Here is a 16,637-nt window from a genome sequence, read left to right as displayed (position 1 = left end):
AGAAACAATTTGTAGGCAGAGGGCCTTAGTCTGATGTCTTGGTTCTTGAGAAACAATTAAGTTTAATTTAATAGTAGATTCCAACTGTATCCAACTTATCAATTTTTGTTTGTTTCCCTGACAATGCCATTGGTGTGGAGCAGGGAGGGGGGAGGGGAGAAGGTGGGGGCTGAAACATTTAAACTTATTTGCACAGTGGTATCAAAGTTTTCACCTAGCCAGTTACAGCTCACTAAATGGTAATTCTATTTTTTTTTTTAAAGGACAGTGCAATTAGACTTTGGTGAGATTGAGACTCCAATGTCTCTTGGTATATTTGTCAGGACAGAGTCACAGGTAGCGTGCAAGTGCTCATGAACAAATCGGGGTGGTAAGACATTGAAGCCAGCACAAGTAGATTGTCCTCATCACCACATAGACAAAACAGTCAGGAGCCAGGCTCCCGGCTGTAAGCACAAGTGGCATGATATAATGAAGTTGTATTCCATTAGGCTTCTGTGTGCGGGGAGCAAATGTCATCACCTGAATGTGGCCGCATCTCTGCAATACAACCTCATCTGTTCCGTCAACTAGTTTTGCTCTGATCAATAAGCAGTTTTCTGTGGCCTTTCACTGCCGTCAGATGTCGTTGAGTGATGTAAATGCATGTCAGAAACTAGAAACTTGACAGCTCACCCACAGTGGGCAGAGACAGAGGAGGGAAATCGCTGCAACAGACACAGGTGACAGCTGACATCTCCTTGTGCTAACTGATTGGATACTGGAGCAGCCGGCATGTTTTCCAGCATAAACACAAAGAAGATGATCCTGGTATGTGTAAAAGACAGAGCAGATGTTTCCAAATAATTTAGGAGAGAAAAAAAATCATTCTTTTAAGTTGTAGCACAGTGATTATGTGGTTTGTTTTGTTTTGTTCCAAAACTAATTAGGTTTTGGAAAAAGGAAAATTAAGGCAAACAAAAATATTTTTCTAGCCATTTTCTCTACCGCTCATTGCTAAATTGTGATTAGACGTATTGGTCAGTCACCAAAAGGTGTAGCCCCCAAAACGTTAACTCTAACAGTGTTTATGCAACAACAGGAAGGAAAGAAAAGTCTGTGCCCAGACACAGGAAATGGCCCAGGGCTGCAGCCCAGTAGAAAATCCAGAGGAGGAGCAGGCTCAGTGCTGACTGTCGAGGGACAGACCCAAGACTGACTGTTCAGATACTCTCAAAGCACAGTGGAAGTTTGGGTGACCAGTGAGGACCTTGGGGAGGGCGGATCGGGACCTGGTCAGGAAAGAGTGGGATGTGAGGAGCAATTCCTGTCCTTGTGAATGTTCTGCTATTCAGAATATTAAATTATAAAAAGGAATTCTATTCCACACGTAGGATTGTGTTAAATGCATTAAAAGAAATATAGAATTACCAAAAGACACATGTTCCAAGAGAATTCTGATTAGATTCCTAATACTACAGGGACATTCTAGACTGGAATTATAGCTTGTAGTCAAAGTGCTTGCCTCACATGCAGGAAGCCCAGGGTTAGAAATCAGCACCACATAAACCAGGGATTGTGTTTTATGCCTGGAATCCCAGAACTTGTGAGGTAGAGGCAGGATAAGAAATCCACTGTTGTCTTCTGCTACATAACAAATCTGAGGCCAACAAGACTCTGACTCAAACAAACAGCAAACAAGTAAAAATGGATTCAAGGTCCTCCTAGTGATCTGGAAACCTAAAAGATGGTGAATCCAGCTCTGTTCAGTGGTCTGGGTGCAGGGTGGTGGCAGAGAATTGGTTGACTAATAGGACCCAGATGCATCTTCCAAGGAGGAAAGAAAGCTGTCACAGACTCTTCACAGAACAAGATGGAGACCAGGACTGGAAGTGTTCTCCACCTAAAGATAGAAAGAGGCATCAGTGAAGGGAGAGCCATGGAGGAGGTAGCCACTCTTGCTCCCCTCCCTGCTCCAAGTCTACAGAAAGAGAATGAACAGTGACACAAAGAATAGGAGAAAGGGACAACTATCAAGACAACCATGGACCCAGACAGGGCAAGGACCTTAGTTTTAAATTACTGAAAGATTATCTCCTGACCAAGGAAAATATTTTAAACCCTGGAAGGACAGAGACTCTTAAGAAAGAGGGAAGATGCCTAAGATCCAGTCACTATTCCTGGAATTCTGGCCAAGAAAACCAGATGAAGCTGAACCAAAGTTCCTCTCCAAAGCAGAGCAAGAGGCTGAAACTCTAAAGCCCCAGTAGCAGGAGATGGAAGAGTAACAGGTGATGCTCAAAGAGAGGGAAAGGAGGAGGATTTAGAAAGATGCTTGATCCTCAGGAATGTCAGGAATGCAGAGAGTCAGTGGAGCAATAGACCAATGGAAAGGAAGAGAGAAAAGGTGACAGATGATTGGAAAGAGCAGAGAGAGAGAGAGAGAGAGAGAGAGAGAGAGAGAGAGAGAGAGAGAGAGAGAGAGAGTGCACAGCGTTATCTTGGTGGCATCAAAAAATAGCACTGAACAATGATCACAGATTTCTCACTGAGGGACATATCTGAAGATACTTCCATTTACTGCACCCACCTTTTACCAGGCTTTTTTCTTTTAGGTCACTAACCAGCTCCCAAATCATGACACAGAAACTTACTACTAGTTTCGAATACTTGACTTAGATAGGCTCATTTCTAACTAGCTCTTTTAACTTAACCTGTTTCTCTTTATGTACTATGGGGATATATTATTTATGATTTATTAAAGCTTGCCTGAGGGTTCAGAAAGCAAAGCAAGCCACAAGCCATAGAAGTCAGGCAGTGGTGAATACATACCTTTAATTCCAGCAGCCATACTAGCTAGCCATAGAGCCAGGTGGTGGTGGCAAAACACCTTTAATCCCAGGACTCAAGAGACAAGCAGATGGATCTCTGTTAGTTCAAGGCCATACTGAGCTACATGAAATTGATCCAGGTTTAAAGAGAAACAGCTCACACAAAGGTGATTTCAGCACTTGGGATAACACATCTTTAATCCCAGGATTTGAGTGGTATAAAAGGAAGAAGCAGCAGTCTGGGATTGGAGTCTGAGACTTAGTGGAGACAGGATTGTAGTCTGAGGATTTGAGAAGCTAGACAGTCACCCCTTCAGTCTGAGGTAGAGGTAAGAGCTAGTAGCCAGCTGCTTTGCTTATCTGACCATCAGCTTGAATCCCAGTGTCAGTCTCTAGGTTTTATTATTTGTACCTACCATCTACCTTTTGCCTCGGGGCTTATTACCTTTCTTACTTCTGTATATCTTACTTTCACAGCTTCTCTGTGTCTGGCTGGCATCTGCTTGGCTTCTTGCCCCTGGCGTGTACCTCATTCTCTCCTCCTATTTATTCTCTTTACCCGCCAGCCCTACATAGCCTTCTCCTGCCTAGCTATTGGCCATTCAGCTTTTTATTAGACCCATCAAGTACCTTAGGCAGGCAAGGCAAAACAAATGCAAAAGATCTTTACATAGTCATACAAATGCAGCATAAACAAAAGTAACACACCTTTACAGTTAAAGTAATATTACATAGCATAAAAAAAAAAGTTCCAAAACACCACTTTTTTTTTTTTTTTTTTTTTTTTTTTTAAAGGAGCATCAGGCTTCTGGAGGAAGATGGTTCAGTGGCCCTGACTTTGGTTCCAGCAGCCATCACCCATGTCCAAAGGGTCACAACTACCTTTAACTCTAGCCTCTGGCTTCCACAGCGTCTGTATATGGTTATACAAACACACATATTCTCTCTCCCCCTATCTCTCAGGCATGAGTGCTTAAAGATAATAAAATAAACTTTAAAAAAAGGAAGTACCAGATACGCTTGTTGGGGTTCAGACTTAATTGTGGGCATTGACCTAAAGCAGCAGAAACAAGAGCAGCCATGCTTCTATGGAGACCTGATGGAAAATAGGCAAAGCCTGAAGAAAGGGAGAAAGAGGAAGAAAGACACCACAGTCCCCACATACCTTGGAGATCATTAGTAAGTATAGTTACAAAAAGCCAATACCTGTGCAGTATTAGGCAGTTCCCATTGGGCTGCAGAACCATGACATCATTGGTGTAGTTGAGACTAGCAGTGGCAAGACAGCAAGCAGTCCTCCTCATTCTATTACTTGTCTGGATCACCATACTTCCCAGGACTGGCAAGAGTCAGACTAGGGCCCTTATCATTCTGGCTCCTACCTGTGACCTGGCTCAGCAGACTGAGAAAGAAAAAAAATCAGGTTTGGAAAGCTGCTAGCTCAGTGTGGCTGCTATTGGTGGCATCTCCAGAGAAGACCGAAGCTTTGGGCTCCAAATGGATTGTGAGATTGTGGTCATCACCTGATGATGTACAGAAGAGCACTACCTGGTATTGAGCTGTTCTACCTGTGGTGTTAGGGATAAGACAGGTGAGATGATTGACATAAGCTTTGAGCTAGATGTCCAGAATGTATGGTTTGGCTGGTCATGGTTGTATCCAAGATGTGTCTAAGGGTTATCAACTATGTTACAGCCAAAAATATTGACAATTACATTTGCTACACTGGCCACCTAAAACAAGCAAGGAAGAGTGGTATAGCCATCACAAGAGCTCCGCTGTGTTCAATGAGCTGGAGCAACCTCCTAGAAAGTCTATCATCTTGCCTCCCAGAGCTACCCAGCCCAAGCCATGGGCCTCACTAAGAAGCTCTGGGAAGAAGCCATTCTTGCTTGCCAGGACACTTCCATGGATTTAAGGGTATGCCTTGACACTGGGTCCTGTTCTTTAAGACCTTCATATCTCTTTTCTAGGTTCTCATTCTTGTGCTGGGGCACTTAGGAAACAACCTGACTCCCTAGCCTTAGTCCTTCAAGGGCAAAGGCCTGTGTGCAGGGCAACATATGGCCAGGTAGATGCTGCAGGAGGCAGGGGGAGGGAATTACCACAGGTTTGGCTCAGTGCTCTCCCATGCATCTTGGTGACTGTCTTGGTTATGGGGTGACTGTTCAGCACTATCCCCCGACAGAATAAACACCTGATGAAATCTCTGGTAGCACAGAGGTTAAGTGTAACTGTGTATTGCAGTGACATTGTTGTGAAAGTTACGTAGGGGATCTGGCACCATGGAGACTGTGGCTATCTCTGTTGCTTTGGTAACTGTTTTCCATTTGCGATATAGAACAGATTCTGAGGTTTTAGAACTGTGTGTAGCCCTGTACCACAGTGTCCTGCGCACTCCAGGCATCCCTGCCCCAGGGAATTGTTTTAGATATGGGGACAGAGTAAGCTGGCAGTGTTCCATCTCTAAGTCATGGGGTGACATTTCTTTTGTCTATTCTTTGAGAAGATAAGTTTGTATATTCTGAGAATAGATGCACGAATTTGAAAAAAAGAAACACACACACAAAAAAACAAATAACAAAACCATTTAGCGCCTGCAAGATGGATCACTAGGTAAAGATACCTGCTACCAAGCCTGCTGGCCTGAGTTCCTGGGAGCCACATGGTGAAAGGAGAGAGCTTAGTCTCCTCTAAGTTGTTCTGTGACTTATCTATCACATGTGTGCCTGAATATGAGAGAGAGAGAGAGAGAGAGAGAGAGAGAGAAAGAGAGGGAGAGAGAGAGAGACCCCACCCCCATACACTAAATACAGGAAAGGAAAACAAACCACAAAAATTTTAAAATGTACTTACATGTATTTGGTTAAATGATGTTTTAAAGATTATTTTTGTTGATGTGTGTGTGTGTGTGTGAGTGTATGTCATGTATGTATGTTGTGGGGCAGTAATAAATACCCATGGAGTCTAGAAGAGAGCAGCAGATCCACTGAAACTGGAGTTACAGATGGTTGTGAATAGCCCCACTTGGGAGCTGGGAACCAAACCTGCTCCTCTGCAAGAGCAGGGCTCTCTTAACAATTGTAGCATTTCTCTAGTCCTGATCAATAATATTTTTAATTATTTTAATGTCATTGACTAAATTTCAAGAACACTTTTGTTATGAATAATATAAAACCCATTATTTTGAGTACTTACTATATATGTTAGGTATCATATTCTGTGATGTATAAATACCAACTTACTTAAATCTTCCCATAGAAGATGGTACTGTGTCTCCTTAACAGAAAAAAGAGCTGATCCTTAAAGACCTTGAAAAGCATCGAAGGTCATGTTGCCAGTAAATGAAGAGGTGGGACTTGAACCCAAGTTTATGTTCAGAGTCTTTTTAACAGTGTTGAAAAATTTAAATGCTGGGTCCAGCCTGCCATGGTGTGACATACTCTTGTACTTCCAGCATGTTGGAGGATGATGCTGGAGGCTTATAAGTTCAAGGCCAGTCTGGGCTACATAACAATACCCTGTCTCAAAAATAAGTAAGTAAATAAATACATTTTAAAAATAAATACCCAAACATGTGTATGCTCTGAAGAGAGTTGCCATCACCTGGCTGTGCAATGTAGTGTAAATCTGGAGTGGTCCTTCATTATTAGACTTTTGAAATTAGATGACATTTAGGCACCAGGTAGCTTTCCTTCCATCTCCTATTGCAACTGTCATACACTTAATAGTGGATTCACAGACTTCCTTGTATTCTTTAGGGGCTGGAGCAGATCTCTACCTGTTCAGAAAAACTACTTATGAGATACATACTGAGGGAATGACTCCAGTACTTAGGACAGGGCAGAAATGTGTTGTCACAATGACAGGATTTTAAAGTGTGTGTGTGTCGTGTGTGTGTGTGTGTGTGTGTGTGTGTGTGTGTGTGTGTGTGTGTGTGTGTGTAACCAGAGAACAACTTCAGGTATTGCTCTTCAGGAGTGATATCCACCTTATTTTTTGAGACAGGCTTTCCCATTGGCCAAGTAAGCTAGGCAAGCACCCTCCAGGGATCTGCCTATCTCTACCCCTACCTTACAAGCCTGTGCTAGCATCCCCTTACAAGCGTGTGCCAGCATCCTGATATTTACATGGATTCTGGTAACTGAACTCAGGTTCTTGTGCTTACAAAGCAAGTACTTTACTGGCAGAGCCATCTTCCCAGCCCAGAAACAGTGAGACTGGATTTCATTGGTTCTTTCCCGAAGAGTATTTGTTGCATAATCATTGGAAAGCATGTTTTTCACCAAGGAATGCAGCAATGGGGCCAGGTGGCAAGAGAGCTTATAGGTTCAAGGCAGAAAGATAATTTATTCTAGAAATAGTTAAGCCACTATTTACCTGAAGGAGTAGGAGCTGTAAAGAGAGATGTGGGGAGTTAAGATCACCAGAGATCAGGTTCACTTTGAGAATGAGAAAGTTACTTGGAATAATCTAATAAAAAGGTACTGTGGAACTCTAACACCCCCCTCCCACCTACCCCCCCTGTTTTAGGTGTTCTGTGCTTTTTGTTCCCATTGTCTTGAGACCTCCCCACGAAAGTTAATCTCCTGGGCTCTTCTCTTTGCACACCCCCCCCCATGTCTAGTCTTTTGTTTCTACTGTTTCTTTTGAAGTTCTTTTCTTGTTCATTTCAGGGTCAATGATGTAAGGACAGGGAGAGGAGCTCCATATTAGAGTCACTCCCTACACAGCTGCAAGGCACATCTGGGAGTGTGAGGGGCAGGCTGGCTTCTGTGAGAGAGCAAACAACTGAGCAGAAGAAACCTAAATAATATGTAACTGTTGCAGATAAAGGTTCCAATGGGGGTGCCTCCCAGCTAGCTGTCACCCAGTTAAGGTGGAGGTGTGAGGGAGAGTCACCGCTAGCCCTTTCATGGAGACCTCTAAATTGGATGTTACCAGTCATTCCCACCCTGCTTTCCCATAAAACTGGCTAAAAGTGTTTTCTCTGTTCCCACATATAAACACATAGGCCCCCGTATGCCCTGTGTGGTATTGGGCATCGTATGTGCTAGGTCTAACTGATGGGCTACATCACAGCCCTGTAACTCAAATTCTGTGCATGTTATTATTGCTGGACTCACTGACACCTCTGCCCTTACTTTAAAGAAACAGGCTCTTCACCTATCCAGAGCCTGCCTAGTGTCTGGAAGCTCACAGTCAGCCTCATCTGGTGAGGGATTTGGGATGAAGGCTTAGCTGCTTGCATGGCATGTCATGACTTCTGCTCCTAAGATGCCACAGAGAGCAGAAGAACTCTGGTCCTGCCAGGCTTCTGCCTCATTCAGCAATGACCTCCTTAGAAAATGGCTTCCACCAATAAACACAGTAAACTTTCCCAGGATGATTGGCTGGGAACCCACCATACAGGCTCTTAATTTCTTCATAGAATTAAAGGAGTAAGTAGCTGTTTGATTGCGTAGTCTCTTCCTCTTTCTCCTTCTGGCTTCATATTTGGTTCTCAGACATTTAAGAAAGAGGATGTGAAGGAAACCCACTCAGGTGTGGTTTCAGATTGTTGGCTATCCCTCCCAGCCTTGACGGTAGTGATGTGCTCTTCATGGGTTTTTAGGTGTTGGGGTGAGGTTTCTTCTCAGAATTAATTAACAACAGTCTAGAAGCCACAAAGCCATTCATGTATTCAGTAAATTACTTTAAGACAGAACTAATGCTACTTTAAACCTTTGCATTTATTTACTCACCTCCCCCTTTACATGGGTCCTGGGGATGGAACTCAGGATGGTCTTCAGGATTCATGGCAAGTGCTGTACCCACTGAAGCATCTTGCCTTCCAGGAGGTTCTGTTTGGAGTGTTGCCACTAAGCCAGGAGGCATCGTTGAGAACAGTGAAGATTATCTTTCCAGGCCTTTCTAAGGGTCAGAAAGGTCCTTGTACTCTGGAAAAGCTACCCCCTTGGTCTCTGATGCCTCTTCTCTTCCTCCTTTGAGACAACCTTGCTATGTTCAGTCTAGCCTCCAAGTTGTGATTATTGTGAATGGTTTTTCCTGTCAAACTCGTAATACTCTTGCTTTAGCCTCCTTGGTGTAGAAGCTAACACACCACTTCTTTCTCCTGTGAGGTATTGGAACTCTGCCCTTCTTGCCTTACTCAACCATAATTAGTTACCTCTTTACAGGACCTCTTTTCAAATACAACCACATTGAGAGAGATTCCACCTGTGAATGAGGGAGGGTGACACAGTTCAATCTGTACGTGAGGCAGTCTCAAAGAACTTGTCTCCCTATTTGGTGGTTTGAATGAGAATGTCTCCCGTGGGCTCATGCATTTGGACACTTGTTGCTGTTTGGGGAGGCTTAGGAGGTGCAGCCTTGCTGAAGGGAGTATGTTACTAGAGGCAGGTTTTTGGAGTCTTATCCTCTTTCTGCTTACAGTTCCCTCTTCTGCCTTGTGATTATAGCTGAGGTGTGCTCTCTCAGCTCCCATGCCTGCCTGCTGTCCTGCCTCTTTCTGTGTAAGTTACCTTGGTTATGGTGTGTTTTCCCAGTAGCAGAAAAGTAACTACTTACTCTACTTACAGGAAGAATTATTCCTTAGGCTTTAAAAATATTTTTTGATTTATGTTATTAGCAGAGTGTATTGCTTTATAGTTAATCATGTTTCGTTTTGTTTACTAAGTTGTAAGTTGAAGTTGTAGATTAGAATTACTCAGCCTGTGTCTAGTACAGAGCCGGGCACTGTGTTTATTAGGAATTCAGAAAATATGAGCTGGAGACATGGCTCAATGGTTAAGGAATTTGGTAAATAAGTCATAGAGTTAGAGAGCCAGATGAGTAAATGCTAAATGTCTAGTCTAATTTCCTGACATATGTTCAGATGGGAGGGGAAAGGTATTTCATAGAAGCTAGGTGTTTACCAAAGCCACAAAGTCCTGAAGAAAGAACAGTGTGGTCTTTCTGGAATGTGGTCCTACTGTGTGCCCCCAGCAATGCCTGAATAGAGCTGAAATAAGGTTAAAGACTGTGTTTGTCCATGCACAAACTCAAGGCTGTGTATGTCTGTCCTATAGAAAAATTTATTTTATACTCAGGGCAATTACAACTTTTTGCCACTTATTAAGACTTCAGAGATACAAACCAGTAGCTCAGTAATTGCTTTCTTGAATCTGCCTTTAATAATTACATTTAGTAAGGCTGTATCGAAAATTAGAAAGGCAGAGACTAATGGAAAACTAGATTTTTCACTGAATTAGAAAGCAAGACAATCCATATATTGACAACACTTCAAGTTGAAACAGATCAGGAAAACTGTTTTGGACTGTTTGTGCAGAGAGGCAAACGTAAGCCTGATGGGCAGTGGCACCCACGTTTTATGGAGGCAGAGAAACTCTCAGAGATTTCACCTAAACCGGCACGTTTGAGAAGAGAGAGACCAGCTCTGATTTTGGGAGAAGTCATTTGAATCTTAAAGCCTGGAATTTCTCCTCGGTGCTAATAAAAAGTAGAAAATAAGGAATTGTGTTAATGAAGTGGAAATATCTTTGAATTAAAAAAAAAGTGCACAACTCATTTGGGGGTCATACCTTATACAACCAGAAAGAAACAGGAGCAGGAGAACAGCGAGATAGGTTTGTTTCTGTGGTATTGGTTATGCTGTTTTTTTTTGTTGTTGTTGTTGTTGTTTTCTTTGTTTTTGGTAACCAGAATATTAGTCATTTAATTTCCCCATATTTCAGGAAGTGTATTAGAGAGTTGTAACGAAATATTAACTCTCTGAAGTTGTTTAGGTATTAGGAAAGTGATGCCATAATCTTAACTGAATGAAATAAAAAGATTGTCACATTGTCTTCATATGTCAGAGGGTCAAAGGGCAAGAGACAAGGTTGGTAACTTCTCACACACTGGATTTCCACCTAGTTCAGAAGCTGGCTCTTCAGGTCACTTGTGTGGGGTCCAGGGAGCTCATCTCATGTGCAAAGTTATGGGAAGTTCAGAAAAAAAATGACTTAAAAAGGAGCTGAATCTTTTTAATGGTGACTTGTTAGCCCATTCCATCCATTCCTCAGAAGGCCAGCGTTTGCTTGCAGCCTTTGCCACTGGCATATTTTGGGTATCCCTCTAAGGTAAGAGGTTTTAAAATGTCCAGAAAGTAAAGAAGGCAGGTGGCATATTGTCTTGAGCCAGCTTTGTAGAAATTCCTATTAGGCCAAGAAGAGAGAAGTAAGAAAAAGAAGCCAGTGGAACAAGATGGGAACAGAAAGTGTGTATGTGGCGGAAACAGACAGTTCTGGGAAACAGACAAACCTTCGTCATTAGTTGGATAGGCTGAAGTGATTTCACAGCAGAAGTTACATGGGCTGGGGAAGTTGGGCAGGGCAGGGAGACCAGATAAAGGTGGCCTTCTTGGAGAAGGACATCTGCTCCTTAGCAAGAGAGATACAGAGCAAGACAGCTAGCTGGAAGGAGCTGCTACTGAAGGTGGGTGAGGTAAGCAAGCTTACTTAGTGTGATGGTTTGAATAGCCCCCATAGACTCATGTGTTTGAATGCTTGGTCTATAGGGAATGGCACAATTAGGAGGTTTGTCACCGTGGGGATGGGCTTTGAGGTCTCATATGCTGAAGCCTCACCCAGTGTGGCACCCAATCTCCTTCTGGTGCCTGCGGGTCAGGATGTAGAACTCTGAGCTCCTTCTCCAGCACCATGTCTGCATGCATGCTGCCATGCTTCTCACCCTGACAATAATGGACTAATCCTCTGGAACTGTAAGCCAGCCTCTATTAAATGAAAACTCTGCCTTTGTAAGAGTTTTCTTGGTCATGGTGTCTCTTCACAGCAAGAGAAACCCTAACTAAGGCACCTAGTTATGGAGGAATTGGCATTTGATGGTCCATACACTGTGTAAACTGTGGTACAGAATGTGTGCTTGTGATTACAGTCTCTACCTTAGAGCGGATTTGGAACAAATATATCTGGCAGAGCAATGCTTGCATGTTATACTTAAGTAAAATACTAAGATGTAAAAACGTTCTTGGTCACTGCCCTCATGTTCTAGATGCCAGACAGCACAGAGCCCTCCTGCCCCCCCCCCCATGGTTCTTTCTTACAAAGGATGTGTGAGAGAACCTGTGTACAGGCACATCGTGCACATGCTCTTATTAAATTAAGAGTTGCTCTTCTAGCAGCCTGCTTTTGTTTGCCCTCCTTATGAGCATCTTGCAATGAAGCCCAGGCCAACTTTGAACCTGCAGAGTCTTAGTCTCCTGATTGTTAGGTTACAGGCATGTACTAGTCTGCCCAGCATTTTTTTTTTTAATTTTTTTAAAGGATTAACAGTATCACTTCATGTTACTAAGTCTTACAAAAAATGAATATGCTGTTACTATTCCTTCTTAAAATGTTGCAATATTTGTCATTGAAATATACTTTTTTAAAAATAGTTTTGTCAGCTGAGTGGTGGTGGCACACACCTTTAATCCCAGCACTGAGGGGGGCAGAGGCAGGAAGATCACTGTGAGTTTGAGACCAGCCTGGTCTACACAGTGAGTTCCAGGACAGGCTCCAAAGCTACACGAGAAACCTGGTTTCCAAATGATATGACAGACTTTGAAGATGCCCCATGGAAGGCCTCACCCTCCCTGGGGAGCAGAAAAGGGTTGGGATAGGGGGTCCATGGGGGACAGGGGAAGAGGGGAGGGAAAGGGAACTGAGATTGACATGTAAAAGAAGCTTGTTTCTAACTTAAATTTAAAAAAGAAGATTAAAAAAAAAAAACAGTTTCTGCTCTGGTTTTGCTCCAAAGTGTATGAATTTGGCTAAAAGCAGACAGGGATAACCATACCATAATCCAAACTTTCTGCTGCCATATAATTTCCTCTACTTTATAAATTAGTCTGTCATTTATAAACCCAATCTTCCTCAAAGTCGCAGGATACAAATCAAATGTATCCAAGCTCTATGCTAACATATGATACCCAGGATCTTTAATTCAGTCCCCCAAATATTTCTCATTTCCACCTGAAGTCTCTTGAACACCGTCTTTTTTTTTTTTTTTTTTTTTTTTTTTTTTTTTTTGGTTTTTCAAGATAGGGTTTCTCTGTGGCTTTGGAGACTGTCCTGGAACTAGCTCTTGTAGACTAGGCTGGTCTCGAACTCACAGAGATCCACCTGCCTCTGCCTCCCGAATGCTGGGATTAAAGGCGTGCGCCACCAACGCCGGGCTGAACACCATCTTTACTGTCTCCATTTCTATAGGCATTCTGCTCTTCAAAGTGCACACTAGCATTGGCCATTATGGCTTGCAGCACCCTAGGCTTTCTGTCATTCATATCTGTATTTTTTTCTAAATTATATTCTAAATTCATCCACCAATTCCTAAAATGTAATAAATAAATGGTCATAAAAAGAAAAACCAATAAGTAAATAAATAAAAGGGTAAATAATAGTTTTGTCTCCATTAGGGTTTCTATTGCAGCGATGAAACATGATTGCCATGACCATGGCCATAAAGTAAGTTGGGGAGGAAAGGGTTTATTCACTTTCACTTCCTTATCACTGTTTATCACTGAAGGAATTCAGGACAGGAACTATAACGGGGCAAGAACCTGGGGGCAGGAGCTGATGCAACAGTCATGGAGGGGTGCTGCTTACTGTCTTGCTTAGCCTACTTTCTCTTATACAACCCAGGACTACCAGCACAGGGATGGAGCCACCCACAATGGCTGGGTCCTCTCCCATAAACCCCTAATTAGGAAAACATCTTACAGCTCAATCTTATGGGGGCATCTTCTTCATTGAGGTTTCCTCTTTTCGGATACCTCTAGTCTGTGTCAACTTGACATAAGCCCAGCCAGCACAAGTTTCATATAAATATGGAAAATAAGAGTTATATTTCAATTTTAGCTTGGTACTATGTGCAATAAACAACACATATCAGTACATTATAGGACTATATATTATAGAAATAGTCACCATTTTGTGCTTTGTGTTCAGTTACTGTGTTTGTGTGTGTTCCTGTGTTTATCCGCCGGTACACTTGTGTGGGAGTGCACATACATGTGTGTGCATGTACATGTGGAGACCAGAGGATGGCCTTAGGTGTCATGCCCAAGGCCACCATCTATCTTCTTGAGGACAGACTCTCATAAAGGCCTGCAGCTCATCAATTAGGCCAAGCTGGCTGGTCAGTGAGCCTTGGGAACCCTCCTGTGGTCAACTCCCCAGCCGTGGGATATGAGCAGTGCCATCATTTTTGTGTGGGTGCCAGGGATCGAATTCATGTTCTGATGCTTACAAGGCAAGTGCTTTCCCAACTGAGCCATCCTTGCAGCTCCCTGTTGTAATTTTCATGGGTATTGATTCAGCGTAACGTACTCTTGTGGTTTGTCTCCTGAAAAGCCACATAATAGAACAGATAACACTTTTATTTCCTACCATCAACTATATTTAAATTGGATGTACTGTCCCTGAGAGCCAGGCAGCTTACTTCTTGGAAAATGTTTTTGTTTGTTTATTTTGTTGTTATTGTTTTTGTTTTTGCCCCTCTTGGGATGATACTATGATTTTAGTCTTAGAAAAGCCAGTCTTGGCAAAGCCATCCTGAGGAGCAGAACTCTTGGACATGTAGGGAGCAAATCATGGCTAGAGGCATAAGTTCATATTATGTGAACCACTTTTGTCTAGAAAAAGACTTTTTCCAAAAGTTTCCTTTAAACATGTATGCACTGGCTCACAGGGCAATGCTCGCCAGGAGTTCTCTACTATCCTGTCTCTGTGCAGAGAGAAAAACATCGTTATATGCAGGTAGGATAGGAGACTGAACTGTGAGTGTCCGATGCACTAAGCTGGGGGGTAAGGCTTGCAGGGCAGGGCCAGCCTTGCTGCACTTGCGCATTGTCTGCCTCCCCATAGTTGTCTGCTTCAGATTTCCCATGGACTCCTGGGAATGCCTGAATCAGAGCTTTGCATGTTCCATTTCTCTGGAGACTCAATATGGCCTGTTACGGAGAGTAAAGCAGCCCATACAAAGAGCAGAAAGCCCTCAAAATGATTATATTTCTGCAAGTCAACACCTTTTCCTGAATCCATTGTTCTTTTTTAAAGCAGTCAGACAAATGAAGTGATTATGATATATCATGTAAGTAGGAGAATCTCTTTGTTTGGGGTAAGAGAAATCAATATGAGAAGCGCGCAGAGCGGCCTTTTCCTCTCTTTCTCTAGCAGCTCCTGCACATGGCTTTAGAAATGCTGATTCTACATGAAGAATGACAGTGATTCATGCGGAGACCCAGCTCATTAGAAACCAGACTCCTCTCCCAGACCCTTTGCCACTGGTATTGGCCATGTAGATCTGGAAGTAATAATTGGTTTGAAACAGAACTTTGGCTGTAAATTTTTATAAATAAATTTGGTATAAGCTGTGGGACAGTGCAGGGTTTGTTTGTTTTTAGTTGGTTCATGTAAACCCAGCACAAGCCAGTAGGTTGTTTTTGTGCATTTTGGGATGTGTCCTCATGTTCTGTCCATGCTGACCATTCTGTTAGAAATTGTCACTTGTCCCCTGGCACTCCCAGTTTCTTCTTCCTGGCTCCATGCTCATCCCTTATTCCAGGGTAGCTACTTCCTAAAATTCAATTGATAAATTACTTACCTTTTTATACTTGTTATTCCTGCCTTCTGTACTAGCACATAAAATTCTATGAAAGTAGCATTCTGCCACTGCCCATCTTTAGAATTTTAGCACAGAAGCCTATTTCCCATCACCAGGAACCTGGGCCAGAGGGGCCTTGATTTAGATGTGGCCTGCATGTATTGGTGGACCCCTGAACTTGCACAAGACCTACCCTCTGCTCATCTTCAAGAGCCAAACACCGGAGTGTTAAGTCTAAGAGAGTCCTTTTGTAGCTGTTTGCAAGCAGCCTTCCCTTCCCAAGACCCAATAAAGACTGGAAGCTCAGCCAGAGAGAACTCAGGGGAGTCCTGGCTCTCATTGTCCCAGTGCCCACAGAAAGGGGTTGTGAATGAACCAATAAATTCTCAGACACATAAGTTTACACTGTCCACAGTTTGAGATGAAATTATTCAACCACACATGCGTACGTGTGTGTGTGTGTGTGTGTGTGTGTGTGTGTGTGTGTGTGTGTGTAAATTAAGAGAGAAAAAGATTAAAGGTTTTTTGTTGTTAAATAAACTATTTTTTTAATGCAAATAAGCTGGGCAGGGTGATGAATGCCTTCAACCCTAGTGCTTGGGAGGCAGAAGCAGGCAGATCTCTGAGTTCAAGGTTAGCCTGGTCTACACAGTGAGTTCCAGGGCAGCCAGGGATACACAGAGAAACTCTGTCTCATAAAGAAAAGCAAGAAAAAAAAATGGGGACTGGAGAGATGGCTCAGGGGTTAAGAGCAATGGCTGTTCTGCCAGAGGACCCAGGTTCAATTCCCAGCACCCACATGGCAGCTCACAACTGTGTGTAACTCCAGTTCCAGGGGATCTGATACCTTCACACAGACATACACACAGGCAAAACACCCATGTGTATAAAAATAAATAAATCTTAAAAAAAGAAAAGAAAATTGCAAATAAAACCATCACATATGAAAATTAGCCAGACCAAAAGCCTATACATGTTGATGGACTTATGCACGGTTAGGGCAGCCATTCTGAAGTTGTGGGGCCTCACACTGGATTTTGTGCTTTCACTGTGGAGTGTATCTTTATTATGCACATATCCACCGCTGAAAATTAAAAATCATGACAGGAAGAACTAAAAACTTAATTAGCTTTATATCTTCTTTCATCACTCTGGACCATCACCTGCATTCTGTCCTGC

At 42.8% G+C, this 16,637-nt stretch overlaps 1 protein-coding gene and 1 long non-coding RNA gene across 6 annotated transcripts in view; one reads left to right on the top strand and one right to left on the bottom strand.

Annotated features, from left to right (window-relative positions):
* Snx24 (sorting nexin 24) overlaps positions 1-16,637 on the top strand; it is a 146,688-nt gene that overhangs the window by 55,651 nt on the left and 74,400 nt on the right. The window lies entirely within an intron of this gene.
* LOC113834062 lies at positions 285-4,717 on the bottom strand. Its single transcript, XR_003482325.2, has 2 exons — positions 4,017-4,717; positions 285-1,882 (listed from the first exon to the last, which is right to left on the bottom strand). It is a non-coding gene; the product is annotated as an uncharacterized LOC113834062 (long non-coding RNA).

The sequence above is a fragment of the Cricetulus griseus genome, chromosome 2 (assembly GCF_003668045.3).
Source record: "Cricetulus griseus strain 17A/GY chromosome 2, alternate assembly CriGri-PICRH-1.0, whole genome shotgun sequence".
In the NCBI taxonomy this organism is placed as follows: domain Eukaryota; kingdom Metazoa; phylum Chordata; class Mammalia; order Rodentia; family Cricetidae; genus Cricetulus; species Cricetulus griseus.
The sequence above is the reverse complement of the archived record's forward strand: the minus strand, read 5'-3'. Positions and strand labels throughout refer to the sequence as shown.